Source organism: Equus caballus, chromosome 15 (genome assembly GCF_041296265.1).
Source record: "Equus caballus isolate H_3958 breed thoroughbred chromosome 15, TB-T2T, whole genome shotgun sequence".
NCBI lineage: Eukaryota > Metazoa > Chordata > Mammalia > Perissodactyla > Equidae > Equus > Equus caballus.
Genome location: NC_091698.1, coordinates 41,846,310 through 41,859,417, shown reverse-complemented (window position 1 = coordinate 41,859,417; position 13,108 = coordinate 41,846,310). Strand labels below are relative to the sequence as shown.

At 34.7% G+C, this 13,108-nt stretch overlaps 1 protein-coding gene across 2 annotated transcripts in view; it reads right to left on the bottom strand.

Annotated features, from left to right (window-relative positions):
• Positions 1–13,108, bottom strand: part of LRRTM4 (leucine rich repeat transmembrane neuronal 4) — a 750,627-nt gene that overhangs the window by 332,763 nt on the left and 404,756 nt on the right. The window lies entirely within an intron of this gene.

Here is a 13,108-nt window from a genome sequence, read left to right as displayed (position 1 = left end):
AACACATATGGGATACAGCAAAAGCTGTATCAAGTGGGAAATTCATCGCAATACAAGCACACATTAACAAACAAGAAAAATCCCAAATAAGCAACCTCAAATTACACCTAAGTGAATTAGAGAAAGAAGAACAAACAAAGCCCAAAGTCAGCAGAAAGAGAGAAATGATAAAAATCAGAGCAGAAATAAATGCTATTGAAACAAAAAAGGCAGTAGAAAGGATCAATGAAACAAAGACCTGCTTCTTTGAGAAGATAAATAAAATTGACAAACCCCTAACCAGTCTTACAAAGAGAAAAAGAGAGAAAGGTCAAATAAACAAAATCAGAAATGAAAGAGGAGAAACAACAACAGACTCCGCAGAAATACAACGGATTATAAGACAATACTATATGCCAAACTCTTGCTGTTTGCAGACGACATGATCTTATATATAGAAAACCCCAAAGAATCCATAGGAAAACTATTAGAAATAATAAAAAGCTACAGCAAAGTTGCAGGGTATAAAATCAACTTACATAAATCAGTAGTATTTCTATACTCTAATAACGAACTAACAGAAAAAGAACTCAAGAACACAATACCATTCACAATTGCAACAAAAAGAATAAAATACCTAAGGGTGAATTTAACTAAGGAAGTGAAAGACCTATACAATGAAAACCACAAGGCTTCCCTGAAAGAAATCGATGATGACATAAAGAGATGGAAAGACATTCCATATACATGGATTAGAGGAATAAACATAGTTAAAATGTTCATACTACCTAAAGCAATCTACAGATTCAATGCAATCCCAATCAGAATCCCAATGACACTCTTTACAGAAATAGAACAAAGAATTATAAAATTCATATGGGGTAACAAAAGACCCCGAATTGCTAAAGCAATCCTGACAAAAAAAGAGCAAAGCTAGAGGCATCACAATCCCTGACATCAAAACATAGTACAAAGCTACAGTAATGAAAACAGCATGGTACTGGTACAAAAACAGATGCACAGATCAATGGAACAGAACTGAAAGCCAGATATAAAACCATTTATCTATGGACAGCTAATCTTCAACAAAGGAGCTGAGGGCATACAATGGAGAAAAGAAAGTCTTTTCAACAAATGGTGCTGGGAAAACTGGAAAGCTACATGTAAAAGAATGAAAATTGACCATTCTTTTTCACCATTCACAAAAATAAAATCTAAATGGATCAAAGACCTAAAAGTAAGACCTGAAACAATAAGGCTTCTAGAGGAAAATGTAGGCAGTACACTCTTTGACATCAGTATTAAAAGGATCTTTTCAGACACCATGTCTTCTCAGACAAGGGAAACAATAGAAAGAATAAACAAACGGGATTTCTTCAAACTAAAGATCTTCTTTAAGGCAAAGGAAAACAGGATTGAAACAAAAAACACAACCCACTAATTGGCAAAAAATATTTGCAAGTCATATATCCCACAAAGGGTTAATCTCCATAATATATAAACAACTCACACAACTCAACAACAAAAAATCAAACAACCCGATCAAAAAATTGGCAGGAGACACGAACAGACATTTCTCCAAAGAAGATATATGGATGGCCAATAGGCACATGAAAAGATGTTCATCATCACTGATCATCAGGGAAATGCAAATCAAAACTACACTAAGATATTACCTTGCACCCATTAGAATGGCAAAAATAACCAAAACAAAAATTAACAAGTGTTGGAGAGGTTGTGGAGAAAAAGGAACCCTTATACACTGCTGGTGGGAATGCAAACTGGTGCACCATTATGGAAAACAGTGTGGAGATTTCTCAAGAAATTAAAAATAGAATACCATATGACCCAGATAACCCACTACTGGGTATCTATCCAAAGAGCTTGAAGTCAGCAATTCCAAAAGTCGCATGCACCTCTATGTTCATTGCAGCATTATTTACAATAACCAAGATGTGGAAGCAACCTAAGTGCCCACCAACTGATGATTAGATAAAGAAGATATGGTATAAATATACAATGGAATACTACTCAGCCACAAAAAAGAATAAAATCGTCCCATTCACAAAAACATGGATGGACCTTGAGGGAATTATGTTAAGTGAAATAAGCCAGATAGAGAAGGACAATCTCTGTATGACACTGCTCTTATGAGGAATTTAAACATGTAGACAAAGAGAACAGATTAGTGGCTACCAGGGGAAAGGGGGAGTGGGGGTTGGGCACAAAGTGTGAAGGTGTGCACCTACAACACAACTGACAAACAATAATGTACAAATGAAATTTCACAAGATTGTAAACTATCATAAACTCAATAAAATTAACTTTAACAACAAAAAAGTGACAACTCTCCTGGAAGATATTAAAATTCTCATGCTTTACGGACTTATTTACTTATTGACATTGGCAAATCATTTATAAGGCAAAACTGTCTAAATTATAATGAGACATTGACCAAACTCACCATTATTTGGGAATATAGATGTTAAGAATAGGAGACTTAAATAATTGTAAGAATCAAAAAAATTGAATAATGTGATTAACACAGCTTATTTGTGGTTATTTATGAACTCTCTACTAATTAAAAAATACAAATTCTTCTTCACTTGGAATCAAGCTTATGCAAAACAAAGCAATGTTCAACAAATTCAAAAATTTCATGTCATATAGATAGTATTCACAACATATTAAATAAAAGTAAATACAAATATATCTAAAAATATCAAGAAAGGTAAAAAGTATGTTTCTAAATTACTCATGAATTAAAGGAGAAATCATATTGGAAATCTGAAAATAAAACTAAAATAATAATAAAAACATGTAACATCAAATTAAGCTAATGTCATACTCCGATGAAATTTTCAAGCTGTGATGTTCATTTTGGGGGGAAATAAAGTGTGAAAATTGATTATCCAAGCACTTAAGTTAAGGAATTTAAAAAGAATATGTAATACAAGGCTGTAAAAGAAAATAATGAAGAAATAAACGAGGAAGGAAAGAAATTAATGAAGAAAAAAAGACACAATAAGAGGATCAATAAAGAAAAGAGTTGTTTGAAAAAGTTAAAAGATTAAATCTTCAAGCTCTTTAGAGAGTATTCATGATCAAAAAATAACAAATAAAAATGTTGAGTAAAAAAGCGAAAAAATTACATATGTAATAGAAATTTAAAAGTTAATTAGGGAATATTATGAACTATGTTGTGACAGTAAATTTGAAGACTGAGGCAAGATAAACACTTTTCCATAAAAGGAAAATTACTGTTCTTACTCAAAATCTATAGAAATCCTAAGTGGATCTAAAACTTGCGTCTAGACCTAGAACTTGATTCTTAAATGTATGTGGAAGACAAGGCCACGGTTAATCAACTTTGAAGAAATCAACTTGAGAGAACCCAGCCTATCAAATATCATTACAGCAATGTGATAATCATACATGCGCGTTGATAGAGAGATAGACAATTAGACCAAAGAAAGGTTGAGAATTCAGGAAAAAGGAATGATAGTTATGTATGGGAACTTAATATGTAACACAGATGACACTGAGATCACTTGGGACAAGATGGAATATTCAAGAATAATATCTGGGAAAAGGCTATTCCTATGGGAAAAAATAAAATTAGATATCTACCGCTTACCATAGACACAAATTTATAGTTGCAGTTTCAAGACCTAAATGTAAAACTTCAAACTTTAAAATGTGCAAAAGTAAATATAAGACTGTATTCATAAGAACCTCTTAGTAAGGAAACTACTTTAACAAGATGTAAAGAATACAAACCACAAACAGAAAGATTGATAAAATTGATCATGTTTAAGTTTTAAACTTCTGCGATGCAAATGATTCTACTAAAAAGCGAATATACAATTTACTGACTAGGAAATACAATCTGTATAACATGTAATACCCACAAAAGATTAGCCTCTAGAATATGTCAGGATTGCTTACTAGTCAATAAAATAAAGACAAATGGGAAAATCAGCAAAATGTGTGAAGAGGCAATTTACATAAAGGAAACCAGAAGAACCAATAAAAAAGGAAAAATTATTAAACCCCACTACTAAGCAGGGAAATTAACATTAAAACCATGATGATATTATAAATCCTACCATTTCACATCTACTAGGCTGGCAGTAATATAAAGGTATGATAATGTCAAATGATGGTGAGTGGATGGAACAATGGAAACTCATACATTGTGGTGGTAATTTAAATTGATCAAGAGCATTTTAGGGTGCAATTTGGAATTATCTAGTAAATACATAAACTCCTAGGTATAATCAAGAGGAACTTTTGCACCAGAAGACATACATAAGAATGTTCATAATAATACTATTATTTCTCTAGCAGAATAATTATATACCAAATACTGTCCCTTTATAGGAGAACAGAAAAATAAAGTGATGTTCTCATGATTAACTATTGCATAGTAGTGAAAATGAATGAATTAAACATATACATGTCAAAATGAATGAATTTCACAAAGATATTGTTATGCCAAAAGCTGAAGAATAATGCATATATTCTGATTTCATTTATATGCATACTAAAGCTCATGTATCCATATTGTACACGTTTAAGGATCTGTATGCGGCTCGCCCTCGGTATCCACAGTTTCGCTTCCACAGATTCAGCCAGCCTGGAATCTTGTATGTACTGTGTTTACCATCCGTGGTTGGGTGAATCTGAGGATGCAGAACCCTCAGGGACTTGTCCATGTCCCCTTTGGTATCCGCGGGAGTCCTGGAACCAACACCCCTCAGATACTGAGGAACGACTGTATACACATCTATGGTTACCCTTAGCGGAAAGAGAATGAGATGCAATCCGGAGGGGTACCCAAAAGACTCCAACAGAGTTTATAGTGTTTTATTTTATTAGGTATATATTGGGCACATGAATGTTATCCTTTATGTTTTTTGTGAATAAGAAATAATTTATGATAAATGTTAACTAATAGAACAATCAGACCAACATGTGTAAATGTCTGTTTCAGTCAAGAAGTTGGAGAAACAGTTGTTTGCATTGATTATGATGATTAACTGAAACCTCTGGAATCTGGGTAATATTCAAAGTATTTGAATATAATGAAATTCATTGAAATTTAACACATCTGAACATAATTTTTAAAATACAATATTATTCACTGTCACTTCTGTGTTTTTCTCAAATGTCATGTGCAAAAGTGCAGATGCATTACTTCCTAGAGACCATGACTTACAGGTATTTTATAAATAACATAATTATTTTATGAATAGCTGAATCATCCTTTCCACAAATTATTCTTTTCTTTCCCTAAGCTGCTCATTGATTTTTTTTTCTCTTCCTTTGGTGTCTTCTTGGTCGTTTGACGAAGATGCGATGAATTTTCTGTCATTTCTGCATCATTTACACATTAACCTTCTTGTCAGCCTCCTCGCACTCTTTTGACACGTTTGCATTAATAATGTTGACTGTGATAGAAGAGGGAGTATCCATCACTGGCTCAAGAATTTACGCTAACTTGGGCGAAGAATTTATTTTATACCATTAAGCACTTCATCAGATGACACTCACAACACCTTGACGTACTTTCTAAAAACTAAATTTCGTGTTGGACATCTCCCAATTCCCAGCCACTAATATTGTAAAATTTCATACAACGTAATAGGAAATGCACAGCACCCCCCATAAAGTGTTCTTGCTGCAAAAGCATTGCTGCTGAGTCAAATCCTACCCTTAGTTTTAACACTGGCTTACAGGAAATAGTAAGGTTAGAACATCAAGTTTAACCTCACCACACGGAAGCAGTCAACCAAATCCAGAATGTGGGACATTTTACAGGATACAGCCTGGCTGCTCCAACAATGTATATCATAAAAAATAAAAGGAAGAGTTTCTTAAAACTTCTTAAGAGACGTAATATTCAAATACAGTGGGCAGCCATGTTTGGTGTGGTTTAAAATAAACAAAATATTGGGGAAAAAAATCACTGAGGCAATCAGAAAAGAATATGGACTGGGTATTAGATGATGTGGAAATATTTTTATTTTGTTAAATTAATAACGGTAAGATAGTTATTAAAAATGTTATCACTAAGAGGTTATACTAAAGTACATGCAAATTTGGGAATTGCTTCCAGGTCTCACTAAATTAGCTCCGATTCTTTTAATTAATTCTATAACCCAGAAATTTTATTATTTAATTGCAAGTTTTAAAAATATTATTTTGCATTTCCTTAGGATTGAGCACAGTGTTATATGCATAGAAGACACTGAAAAATATTTAAATGAATAAATGCGGTAAACAATCTTTGAGGTAATCAAACAATCAATGAGGTAAACAAACTATTGGTAAATAAAGCATTTGCTTCTCAAGAAACAGACACATGTATACATTTAGTAATTATATAAGATATATGAAATATATGCAAGATACATAGTAATAAGATCTATTTATGACTGTAGCTTAAAATATATATGACAATATATATGCTAATATATATGTTTTTGTTTCTTTGTTTTTGGTGAAAGGATTGGCCCTGAGCTAACATCTGTTGCCAACATTCCTCTTTTTGCTTGAGGAAGGTTGTTGCTGAGCTAACATGTGTGCCATCCTTCCTCTATTTTGTATGTGGGATGCCACCACAGCACGGCTTCATGAGCGGTGTGCAGGTCCGTGCCCAGGATCCGAACCTGTAAACATTGGGCTGCCAAAGCAGAGTGCATGAACATAACCACTATACCACTGAGCTGGCCCTTATATGTTTTATATATATATATATTTAAGGTTATATATATATATAAATATATATATAAAAAAACCTTAGAAACCTAGGAATAATGGCATTCTCAATACCACAAGTCTTCCTTATATGAAATGCGGTTTGACCAAAAGTGTTTTTTTCAACAAACCATGGAGAGTGAAGATTAGGCAAGTACCATCAAAACTGAGTAATGCTGTTAACCTGACAGCAAAGTTTTTAGATTTTTGTATATATTCTGATAAGCAATATTTCTAAATATGGCATTTGTACTATTCCCCTACCCCACACCCAAACATCATAGTTAGCCTATTAAAACCCTAAGGTAAAGATGTCTAAATTCAGTTTGTGCTGGTTATTTACCACTGTCTTGCAGCCCAAAGCTCATCTTTATTTTAGAACCTTCTTTTCACGTGATTCTGCAAACTACATTTCCCACATTTCCTTAGTCAGTTAGCATTCTGTTAAATAATGCTAATGGCAGGAACCAAGTAGAGATTTTGCACAGGCAAAGGGACTTCCTTCTTCCTTTCCAGTTACTATTAATGTTCCAGCAGTGAACAACTGGCTCCAGCCTTCAGCTTTTTTCTGTCCTCAGATCCCAGGTTTGCCATGTCTTCTAGGCAAGTAGTGTATCAGGCACACTGCAGCCTCCTATCCCCTCGCCATGCACCTCCTGTGGGTCCAAGTACCAGTCAGCCTCGCTATTTTCCTCAGAAGCCCAAGCACCTCTTAAGTGTTGCTCCCCCATCCCCCTCCCACATCAAAGCCCTGTATTCATGGATAGCCATCTCTCTGCTCCTAGGTTTAGTTAATTCCGTCCAGTCCCACTTCTTTCACCAGCCCTAGAGGTGATGGCTGCTTTCAGCAGTTATGAATTTCTAGATTACCTCAGAGTTCTTTTAAACTCCCATCACTGGGGTAAACAGTCACCCTTTGTTTGAAACATTTAATATGTTTTCCCAACTAGAGCCAAATGAAACACATTCCAAGATGGAGATCTCAGCACATATTTAAATTTATTTTATCAAATTATTTTTCAAATGATCAAAGTTATGCAATAGGGGCATAAGGTGAGTGGCAAATACTGTTAGCCCCAAAACAAGAAAATTTTCTTTTAGATTTTGAGGGCAGGAAAAAGACTGAAGGAAGGGCTAAAACAATACAAAATTCTGGAGTTCTTGGGCTGACTTGGGAAACTCTGAAGGCAAAGGAAATGCTTTCCCATGAAATCTCGGTAATACCACGTAATGGGGGTCAACAAATTGTGACTAGGGTGACAAATCAAGCTGCTAGTTGCTTTTGTAAATAAAGTTCTATGGGAACATAGTCACGTTTATTCATTTATGTATCGTCTATGGCTGATTTTGTACTACAAAGGTAGAGGTGAATACTTGTGACAGAGAACATATGGCATGAAAAGGCTAAAATATTTATAATTTATCCCATTACAGAAAAAGTTTGCTGATATGGTAGACAGTAGATCCAAGGGTAAATATGCTATCATCTGTACTGAACAAAGTTCAACCTCCACATTAATTCCAAATATTAGACAAGGTGCAAGAATTCACACAGATAAGACACTGCATCATTTCATTCACTCCAGCTTTCATTTACGGCTGAGGGACAGCAGGCTGAACACTAAAGGTAGAGGCCACTGCCAAACGTAGCTGCTAATGAGGGAAGTCATGACATCTGAAGAAGGAAGGTATCACCAAAAAAAAAAATTGGGTCACCACAGAACATAAAAGACACATTTTGGCCTCCAGAGATACCATAGATCTGAGCGAGATGGCACAGACAATTGAAGATTTAAATTGGCAAGTTGAATCCAAACTTTTTCCATGTCTCTTATCATGAAAGATTTAAACAGCTCCATGCAATCTCCAAGAAAATCCCCAATAGGATAAAAAATAGCCATCCATCTGTGAGAATAAGAAAACATTTGTTCACTGGGCGTGTGAATAGATTGAGCAGTTGAAAACAGGCAACCAATCTTTGAACTCTATACGAATATCCTCTTAAAAATAGATGTACAATGTGAACTATATGGTGTTTTTAATTGGCACTCTCAATTAATTCATAAGGGTATTATATATATTACAACATAATAGGCAGTTAGAAAAGGGTAATACTCCAAGTGAGGGAAAATCTATTCAGAGGGAAATGTTGCCCTAATTAAAAATATAGTGGAGGCAGTAAATGGCAGATCACAAATTGCAGGAAACTCAACTGTTAATTAATTAAAGGAATTCTCCTGGAATTTAAAAAAAAAAAGGATTCAAAGAAGAGAAAAAGGGAGGCTAAATCAGATGGATCTCTGTCCTTAACTGTCACTGGAACTCCAGACATGAACTTATTTGACAACTCTGCTTGAATATCTAATAAGCATCTCAAATTTAACAAGATCAAAACAAAATTCTTTATTTCTATTGCTCAAACCTTTTCCTCTTACAATCTTCCTCAACTTACTTAACATCAACTTCCTCAAGGCCAAAATCTAGAAGTCATTGATTCCTCTCTTCCCCTCACACCCAGAAGGAATCCATCAGCCCAGTCTGCCTACATTTACCTCTATATCGCTACCATCTTCTGTGTATTCCCTCCACCTCTGACTCACTGGTCCAGGTCAACATCATCTCTCACCCGAACTGATATGAAAGCTTCCTTGCAGGCCTCCCTGCTTCCACTCCTGCTCCCGGAACCATCCATTCCCCACACAACAATCAGGTGATCTTTTAAAAATGAAAACCAGATCATGCCACTTTCCTACCAGAATCTTCGAATTACTTCTCTTTGTAAGAATAACCTATAGGAATTTGAAGGCAATGGTGGGGTAGGTTTTTAATTTGCTGGGTGCTCCCTTAAAGACAGATTGTACCACTAGGATAGCAAAACCTCAAACTCACACACAATAGCTACAACAAAACTAAATATTCCCACAAACCTCAAAATATAATTAGGTGGTGAAAAACCACTAAGAGCTAAAGACCCAGATTTATCAACATTTGTGCAGAAGGCAACACGGGATCAAATAAACGTGAAAAGAGAAGAATCTCAAAATAGTCAAGAAGTGTTCACTGGAAAGCTTGGTGAGGACAATTTGACGACAGCAGCTGAAACAGAGATGGGTGTAGCTCAGTCCAATTCAGCGGTGAGTGCCAGGGTCCTAATGTGAAGATCTCATGCAGGCATGGTTTCCTTCAGATTAGCAGAATATCAGATAAAGAATATAAACTAACATGCATAAAGCTGTTAAAGACAGGAAAGGAGACTCAAAACACAAGAGCACAAAAGCCAAGGAAAAGTAAAATAATAGCACTTTTTGAGTTGAAGAAATAACTAAAATTAAAAGCAAAATAAACGTTTGAAAGAACTGAAGACAGAATTAGTAAATGGATAAATGTGAAGAAATTACCCACAGTGTAGCACAAGCCACTATAGAGATAAATATATATATATGGAATATATATAAGGAAGGGAAAATACATATCTAATTGCAGTTCAAGAAATAAAGGGCAGAGAACATGAGGCGGAGATATACATAAAGTCAAAGGGCTTCATGTTTTTCATAACTGAATAAAGATGTGAATAATTAGATGCAGACATTGCAAGAAGACCTAACTAGGATAAAGCAAGTGAACTCCACATCTAATCACGTGGAGTCAATCTCCAGAACACTAAAGCAATGAGGAAAATTGATCAGTAGGAAACTAAGCACATATGAAGAAAAGACAACTGGACTGACTCCTTAAAATACTGGGAGAAAAAAACAAAACAAATCACAAACAACAATGACAAAATACTAGGAGAAAATAGCTGGCAACTTAGAATTTATACTCAGCTAAACTATCATGTAAAAACCAATTAATCAAATCAAATAAAAATAAAATCTTCAGATAAATCAAAATCTGCCAACAGAATTTTGTTGAAGTATCTCTTATAAGATAATAATTATAGAAAATAAAACTGGATCCAGTAAGGATTGTTAATGGAATTTTAAATTGATACAAACATAAATTGCTATTATACGTTAAATTTTTTTAAATGTTCATGCCCTTTGCATGAGGAATTTCTTATCCATAAGATTCATCGTAATAATTTTGTTATGGATATGTGCAAATATTTGCCCACAATAACATTTCAATTTTGTTCATAATATTGAAATCAGAAATATTCTTGACCCCAAAAGGAAGGGATGTGAGAAATACCCATGAAAAATTGAAATACTGTGTTATTGTTTATCATGTTTTCATAGAAAGACATTTGTCAAAAAGCATGTATAAGTATCAATGGTATATTATTTTCAGGAGCAGCCTACACTACTATCCACAGTTTGAATACAATTTTGTTGAAATACTACTGGAGACATGTCCTCCAAAATATTAAGATTAGTTAACTCTGGCCATGGAATTGTGAGCACTTTCAAATTGCTTTTTCACGCCTGACAATATTTTAAAACTATTTCTACCTTAAACTTTTGTTTTGGTACTCAGGAAAAAATATTATTAAAAATAAATTCTGGGGGCCGGCCTGGAGGCATATTGGTTAAATTTGTGCGCCCTGCTTCGGCACCACTGGGTTCACAGGTTCAGATCCCGGGCATGGACCTAGCACCACTTGTCAAGCCAGGCTATGGTGGCGTCTCACATAAAATAGAGGAAGATTGGCACAGATGTTAGCTCAGCGACAATCTTCCTCAAGCAAAAAGAAGAAGATTGGCAATAGATGTTAAAGAAGGATCAATCTTCCACACACAAAGAAAAAAAATTAAAAAATAAATTCTGTCTCTGGAGATGAATAGGGCCTCAGTTTTTGAAAGCTTGTAAATAAAGAATTCAAACAAGGCATGTAGGAGAATGAAACAGCTGCTCTGATTAGCTCATGACTGAAAGGAAGTATTGAAAGGGTTCTTCTAGGGGCTGGCCCCGTGGCCAAGTGGTTAAGTTCACGTGCTCCACTGCAGGAGGCCCAGTGTTTTGTTGTTTCGAATCCTGGGCGTGGACATGGTACTGCTCATCAAACCATGCTGAGGTGGCGTCCCACATGCCACAACTAGAAGGACCCACAATGAAGAATATACAACTATGTACCAGGGCGCTTTGGGGAGAAAAAGGAAAAATAAAATCTTTAAAAAAAAAAAAGAAAGGGTTTTTCACCACTACCTTTAGTCTCATACACTTAATTTAGACAATGTGTGAGGCAGGAGGAGGAAACATGGAAGGAAAAGTACCCATGGGAATCTGAGGCTGTTTCTAATGCAACCAGGCTCATTCCAACCAATCTCAAGGTACAATCACTTATCCAGCAGTCTGCAGCATAAGCATATGAAAACTGACTTTTCATAAATGTGTTTGGTGATTACTACTGTTTATTTCTATTTGTTTAAGTTTTCCTTGCAAATTGAACTTGTAACTGGCTATTTTCTTGAATGACCAATGAAGAAATTAAGCTACCAGTTTTCACTGAGACTATAAGTGGATTATAAAGTGGCAAAAATATGTGGTATCTTATTACCATATTTATTTGAAATGACTCTATATTAATACAACTCTAGGCATGGACATCATCCTGAAAAGTCATTACTGAAGTTAAAGGAGTGTTTTTCCTTTTTATGGGTTTTGCAATTAATAAATCTGTAATAGCTTTTCAATGTTACACAAAACATTTTATTGATTGTTAAGTGCAATGCTCAAGAATCACTGATGAAGGATTTAAACAGATGGGAAGTCATATAGAAATGGTGTGTAACAAGCTTTCCCGGAGGTAATGCCTACTGGATAAAGATGAAGTGGGCATGAATCTGAGGCCTCTGAAATTACCCCAATAATCCCACTAAAGTATCTTGCAAAAAAGCAAAATACAAGTTATACGTATAACACAGTGAGATTCAACAACAATATGATTTATTAGACAGATTGGAAGATGTCACTTAAATTTTTTTAAACGTATGTAATGTAACATGGTCAATCTAGAACACTGACTTTATTCACTAACATTTCTAATAACAGAAATGTAAGAATCAACTCCAATTTAACACTAAAGCAGTCTATGTAGAGAAACCCAAAAGAAAAAAATGTAAATATTTATTGTGTGTAATTATTGACATATATTATTATTACAGTTCAGGGAGGGCTAATCACAAAAGCTTGCAGGTTATTTTTAGTAACTTAATATTTTAAATTCAGTGTTATTATCCACTCACTTTCTAACCGGGAGGAAAATAGCCAACTATACTTCATTTCCTTTTACCTGTATGTAGCACAGCATAACCTGCTACGTTTTGTTCAGAGGATCGGGAGAATTTCAAAGGCAGACAGTATAGTCCTCCAAAGCCTGACAAGGGTCAATACTCTATTTTTCACAGAGTAAAGACTTCCTTTTTTC